This window comes from Fulmarus glacialis, unplaced genomic scaffold (genome assembly GCF_000690835.1).
Source record: "Fulmarus glacialis isolate BGI_N327 unplaced genomic scaffold, ASM69083v1 scaffold26393, whole genome shotgun sequence".
NCBI lineage: Eukaryota > Metazoa > Chordata > Aves > Procellariiformes > Procellariidae > Fulmarus > Fulmarus glacialis.
In genome coordinates this window covers 26,035-33,641 of record NW_009206596.1, presented here as the reverse complement: position 1 = coordinate 33,641, position 7,607 = coordinate 26,035, and positions in this window count along the sequence as shown.

Genomic DNA, 7,607 nt, shown 5'->3' with positions numbered 1-7,607 from the left:
GATCAGACAATTTAGTTGAGCTTTGGAAGGAAATGTGTGTGCAATTGCCTAGAAGGCTTAGCAGCTGGTTCACAGACATCTCACAAGATTGTTTTTATTTGATGCACAATACATAGAACCTGCCTAAAGACATCCGCAGGACAAGTTTGTTCTGCATTTAACAATGTAATTTTATTTACTTAGTTTAACAGAGTAATTTATTCCCTTGCACTGGGGGGGGAAGAAAAAAAAAAAGTCTACCTTAAGTGCATCCCAGCCTTCAGAGCGGCAGAGTTTCCAGTATACTTCCCACTCGGAGCAAGTTCACAGAAGAGCTCTGCAACAAAGATCTGGTGAGAAGTACCAGATCAGCGCAAGCTCTTCAATATGAACTGTATCAGAAGAGAAGGCAGATGAGGAAATTTTTCTTCTAACTAAAAGGACCCCTCACAGCTGCTGATAATGGACTGCAGGCTTAGACTTCCTCAGCTATATGGTTTTTCTACCTCTCCTCTTTCCAATACCTTCAAGAGAAAAAATAAGCAGAACATACTTGCTCCTGCTCCTACTCCTCCAACTAGAAACAACCTGAACACCTGAGTGCACAGTAACAGACAGCAAACCAGCAGAAATAAAGAAAATAGGAAACATGGCGAAGATTGGAATACGTATTTCATACCCTAAGAACAGCTACTGTTGCCGGTTGTTCAAGGAGGAAATAAAGTGATAAATAAAATATTAACTAACAGGCTTGACCTGCTGCCTTACAGGAAGAATCAGTTCAGTTCTAGGTTTTACTGGGTAAGCGGAGGTGTCAATGAGCGATAACTGAATTAACAGCAACACCAATATATTTTGTCAAGCTGCTCTTCAACAGCTTATGAGGTTGTGTTCAGCTGCTTGTAACCTCTTCCCGCTGTTCAAAGCTGAATGCTCCATGCTGAATTATCAGACCTCAGCCAGAATCTCTGGGAAAATCGTATTAACTGAGATGGTTTGGACGTTGAGATCAGTAGCATTTCAACATAACTGCGTATTAAATTCTTGCAGATAAGTTGCATACTGGCTCCAGTACTTGCATGTTACAGAACAGAAGTTACTCAGCAAAGATCTGCAAGAAAATAAAGCTCATTGCAATGGTTCTTCCAAGCTGCTACAATCTCATGGATGCACGATACTGAGAACAGGAAGAATTCCTCTCCTATGATCTCACTGTTGCTACTGCCAGCATTGAGCAGAACAAAAAGGAGCAAAGAGCTCGCCCAGAAATATGGGGAGAAAAATTTGTAATTGCAATTTATTTTGACTGAAAATGCACAAGGATGAGTTCAAGATCTCTGGTCTTGATAAAACAGACACGAAATTTAAAACACGGTGTTCTTACCTTTTTTGCTATTTGTTTTATAGGTAATACCAGTAAAAAGTTACACTAATTCTCTACCTCACTGCTTCAATATATTGAATTTTAAAACCTGATTACTTAAGTAGGGTTCAACATGGCACCTTAGAACATGCTTCAAAGAACTCTTTCAGAAAGTAGTCTGCATCCAGGAACTGGTTAAAAAGTGAGCACAAGAAACATAAAATTACTGCGGGTGCAACATGTATTCAGTTCTCCTGAGTACATGCATTACGATACTATCTTCAATTACGCACTTGAACTATTTTTAATCACAGGACTTTTAGCCCGTGCAGCGTTTCACTTCTCCTTTTTCTGTAGAAGTTAAAGCAGCACAGCAGGGCATTTAAAAAGAGAAAAGACCATCCATTGCTAAGACAGCTGAATGCTCTCCAGAATTAGATTTCCCTTCCTATCACAAAATTAATGCTTACACCCTCTTAAATTCAAGTTGGGTATGCATTTTCTGCATGCCGAAATTGAAACGGCTGAAGGTTATGTCAGAATAATGTTATGTAAACGGGTACTGATACAACAGATACTCATTCCTTGAAATTAGAATGGAAATACAACCACCTCTCACAGAGGCCACTGTGAAGATATAAAAAAAGAGAGAGAAGTAATTGTGCATTCTATACTCACACAAGCTCTGCAGAAAGTTCAACAGGAAAATTAACGAACAAGACTGCATGCTCACTGGTGCTAAGGAAGGAAAAAAGCGAAGCTGTGCTTGAAGCAAGGAGGGCAGAACTAAAGTTCGGTCTGCTCTTCATTCTTTCTTCCTTTCTTTTTTTGCATTTAATGGAATTTGGCAGATTATAATCACAGAAATACATTTTGAAGTCGTGTTTTAAATTCATAAACCTCACTGATAAGAGACCGATGTTTCTGTTTTATGAAGGGAGTACGGCCCATTGTGTGTTCCTGTAGTTACCTCCAAATTCCGCATGTGCAAAAGCCAATTCACTCAGTTTTTTTTTTCCTGTAACAACTTTCCCATCTGCTTCATTGCCAAGAAACAGGCCACCTGAGGATATTCAACTAGTCCTACTACACTTCTTATTTTCAGTAACTCCGTGTGACCATGCAGATTGGAGAATGCAGAGTTAAAAAAGATCCTCTCTTATTTCTGTTTAAGATCTTTCAAGTGAAACAGCATTGATGACTTTGTGTGATCAAAACTGTTTTCAAATTGAGGTATGCCAAGTAAAGTTTATCTGGAATTAAACAAATACTTCATATCCGAAAAAACCTTACAAAATACCTCTACTCACCAGTTACATTTCTTCTGTAGTTGGTGTCAGAACTGGCATGCTATTCAGTTCCACGATAAAGAATGACTGAACCTGGAATGCTCCTATAGCCTAGTAAGATCTTTCCGACTTCTCTGCTCCTTTCAAAGTACTGCATGAACGTACAATCAGGAAAAGAAAGGTCTTGACACTTCTGGCTGAGGAAACGTGCAAGATGAGCAGATGCCATGAAGGATTCAACATGTCCAAGTATTTCGAGTTTGTCAAGTCTGATTTGCAAATCTGTTCTTCAGCTTTTGCTATTTGTTGTCTAGAATCAACATATCATGCCTTCCATAAAAGAGATGGTTACTAAAATCCAGTGGTTTTATAATGGGATCAACAACAACTGTCCCTTGGTTTAACGGCAATTCTCTCTCAATTAATGACTTCTAAGCATTATCATGTTCAATAGAGAAATGACCCAAACTCATGATATGTCAGTTTTGTTGTTATTTTCAAGATAAAATTTTATTATTTTACAGAGATCTACTTGGACACATTTCTTAACAGCATTCTTAGACTTCGAAGAAGTGTGCTGCAAGTTCTTTGCTTTTTCATGGTGGGGGAAAAAAAAACCCCATACCTGGATTTAATTACAGAGGAAAAATTTAAGTGTTCAAAATCTTTTATGCTTCCAGCACCCCTAAAATACCATCTAGTTTTCTTCTGAAGCGCAAGTCATCTTTATTTTCAAATTTATTTCAGTTGTAAGAACCTGTGCCATGCTCCTCTTGGACATGGACAAATATAAATTTAACCTTTACCTTCAATGCTTGGAATCTCTCCATGGTAATGGCAGATTTTCAACAATATTCCAGTGACCAGGTCTGTGGAGCTCATCTCCCTCCTCCCACCCCAGCCCTTTAATCTTACTAAAGGAAATTAGAAAGAAAGTTGTCTTACCGATAACTCCAAGGTTAATGTCCCTTGCGAACCCCACCTAGCAAGTCGACATCATGACATGTCAGGTCAGCCTCAACCACGCTTCCCTGATAGTCAGGTAAAAGGAAGGAGTTAAAATACAAAATAGACACTTGCAGATTTCTGGAAATCAGAAAATGTGATGCAATATATTCTGAACTGTCTTTCAGAGCTTCTGGTAACCTCCAAGTTGTTAAAACATTTCTTCAGAGTGATTCTCCTGTTCTAAAATTTCAAAAGTTCCTGATCAATAACCAAATATTGCAGATGCAACTTGACCATTTTGTTTGAACAAAGCTTAAGACTTCCCTTTAACACGAATGATTTCCCCCCCTCCCCCTACACATTTTATCAACTAATATACGCTCAACTTAGCCACTCTGGGTTTCAAAAGACATTTTAAGCCAATAGACTACAACAGCTTCATTCAAATTCTAAGTTAACAGAAGCTCTAACTTTTTTTTTTTTCTTTTTTTATTTAGAAAAAACAGGAAACACAACTTGGTACACTCTTCCTATAAGGCTCTGACCTACTTAAGCAGTTCATGTGAATGACAGAATTCAATCTGGCAAACCTTCATTGTACAAGCAATCCTTAATCACACAAGTACTCCAACTCAAGTTATGCACAAAGATTATTCATGACAGATTTGTAGGATAGGGTCCTTGCTGTTCTATGTATGGGCCACCATCATTTTTGGATAACAATTAAGTCTTGCTGAAAATACATATATCTGCATTAGGGTCTACAGGTCTAGGTGCCACACACGTTTTACCAAGAGATTTAAGACTTTTTGCCCAATACTTCACTTTTTTTTTTGCTAGCCTTATAATAAGAGTGCCTTCTGTATTTTTTTCTGTGTAGTTCAAAATACGGAAATGGGCTTCATGGCCAAATGCAGAGGGGACAAAAAGTGGTCAGGTTTTTATACAGAGTCACCAAAATCATGCGGTGATCTTCTACTTAAGAGTTTATTTTGAAAAGGTTTAAGCAATGCAGTTGTCATTCTTTCTAATAATTAGACTACAGAAGTTGAGTCCTGAAAATAAACAATTGCTACCAAAAATTAAACCTTTAACGCTTTGAAAAAATGCAGACTATGTTTAATGAATTAGTAAAATTAAAATCTGAGTTTAGTAAACTGATTTTGTTAATAATGTGAAAGTAAATCTGTAATAACACAATAGCTGTAAAAATCTTTTGCTCAAGTTTTGGCATTGCTAGGAATCTGGCAATCTACTTCTTATTTTTAAGTCAAACACCTTATCAATACAGACATTTAAGCAACTGCTATAAATGAGTGATCAAATGATTATTAAAATCCCATTTCATGGCTCCTCCTCCAATGCCAGCAGGACACTCATAAAAGTTTAATATTGGTTTGCAAGTTGAAATCCATTTTCAACATATTCTATAAGAGGGTTTTTGCTAAGTTATACTAAAGAAACAATCAAAACAGATGCACGAGAGTAAATTTAAATTTATTTTTTGTTTTGACTATATATCAAAATTGTGCTGAGAAGATAGTGTAAAATTCTTCCCTTGAGTATCTGTCAGCAGGCATGATAGATTTTTCCACTGTGCTACAGTATCTTTGTTCAATTTTTTTCAATAATTTTGTTAAGTTCTTCAAGTTCAGTATAGACCACTACTCGAGTAAGTTGTAGTACACGTTATCTTTAAATATTCAGTAAAGCACTGCTGCAAATTTAAATGGTGCATTTTAGTATCCATAAATCGTGTAAATCGAAGAACTTGGTACATCTTGTAAATACAAACTTTTACTGATTTTAATTTTCAATTATAAAAATTTATAGCTCACTTCTCATATTCAATAAAAATATTAGGATAAATGGTGATTTGGGCAGAAATAAATACAAGATGCAGCTTTACAATTCTTGAGGAAGACAATTTTAACATTTTTGTTCCTTAGTTGTCTTATAAACATCATAATTGAAGTGTTCACTTCCTCCCCACACCCCCCTTAAGCATGCACTGGCACTTCACCTCTCCTGGGCTAACACTTGAAACATGCAGTACGTGAACACTATCTTTCTTCCAGGATGGAGAGTACTTTAAATTTGATTCCAATTAAGTTCCCTTGTACCAGATCCCCTTTACAATGATTACCGAAAAGCAAATACGTATTGGGACTACAGGGTTCTGCTCAACACCACAAAAAGCTATATAATTACTATAAAGTCATACTGATAGGACAGCAAACCCTTGTATTAAAACAAAATTACAAGCCAGATCCTTACCACAAACAAAAGCCTGAAATGTATATTCAGGCAATACCCTTCTGACTTCACTGCTCAAATAAGGAACAGAAAGAACAGGATTTGGCCCCATTAACTTTATGAAGTGAAAAAAAAACCAAACCAAAATGGGCTTTAACATACTAAATACTAATTTTGACAAGCACTTTAAATTATTTATGACCAATTCTATTAATTTGAAAGGAAGAGCCTGACACAGGGGCAAACCCATTTTTGAGAATCAGATATACATCCGCACTTCAATTCAGGTCAAAACTCAAACCATGCAATTATATACCAGACCCACAACAGTAAAGTGTGGGAAGGCTCATCTTTTTGTTTACATTCTGACATAATACACTTGAGAGACACCAGACAGGAATAGAAGACAAAGGGAGGAGTATGACCACTGAAGTTTAACTTCCTCAATAGTCTGTGTTTAGAATGCTGTAAATCAAGTATGAGCAACGTATTTGATTTGGATATTTAGAGGTCCGGCAATAGTTTTCTTTAGAGAAAGTTTAAATCCGTTTGTTTCTCTCTTTTCTTGAGAAGCAAATGTTCTTCATTGGGGTACAGAATGGCTCAGATGCAACAGAAGAGTAATGTCATGACTTGCCAGTTAAAATTGACATCTGGGAATGTCCAAGACAAGGGTCAAAGCAACACATAATACCCCAATAATGTAGCTAGAAATGCCCCCAAAAGATATTACGGGTTTTTTTTAAACAGCCTTTATTACAAGGCATGAGAATTCTAAGGCAAATTGTTCATCATGGCAGAACATCAAATTAAAATGTCAAGACAGAAATAAGCAGAATATGGAGAGTACGTTTGTGTTATCTGTAGCAAGAAGTTAGTTTACTGTGCCACAGCACCTAATTTATATATCTCATCCCTAGTCAAGTATTATCTTAAATTAGACTAAGATGCTTGAGATCAAAACCATTTCCCTATGTGTTTGTACGCTCAATAATACAATATGGCTGGATCCTAACAAAATAGCCTCTAGAGGGACTCCACAGTACATAATAAAAAGGAACAAAATTAACACCATTGTAGGCTCTGCTTCCTTCTACACATTACATTAGAAGATTATATTTCAATTAGCTGTCCGTGAATGTTTGGATACATTTCAACACTTTTAAAAGAAAAAAAAAGTTTCAAAATTAAATGCTGGTAAGTTATTGAACAGCAATTAAACAAAGAGCGCCCTTTGGGCTATCTGTAATTTCTCCTAGTTTTCAGTCTGATGTCCACAGTGCTACATGTTGGAAAGCACAAGAAATTTTGCATGAATTTGATCACTCACATAGGCAGTTATACTTTGAAAACAATGTTTTTCGCAAGAATTACCAATGAAATAATGTTTTAGGACACAATTGAATTTGAAATAGGTAATGTTTTGAATAGATTTTTGAGTTTTATTGAAATCTTACATGAACAAGAAATTGGAAATACAATCACATCAAGGAACAAATTGCCACGGCTTTGACGTTTTAAGCCAAACAAATTTTGTAGGGCAGATTTTCAAAAAGGTGTGAAGTTATAACAATTTAAAAACACAGTTAACCTACTTCTAGGAATGCAAAACATACAATCATGTTATTTTCAATACAAGAAAACTTAATTTGTTGTAATTTCTTAAAACTACTAAGACAAAGCACTAGCTTTTACTTTTATGTACAGCATACTCCTATGTAATCTATCCCAAATCCAAAAAAAAAAAAAAAAAAAAAGGAAAAATTTCAAAA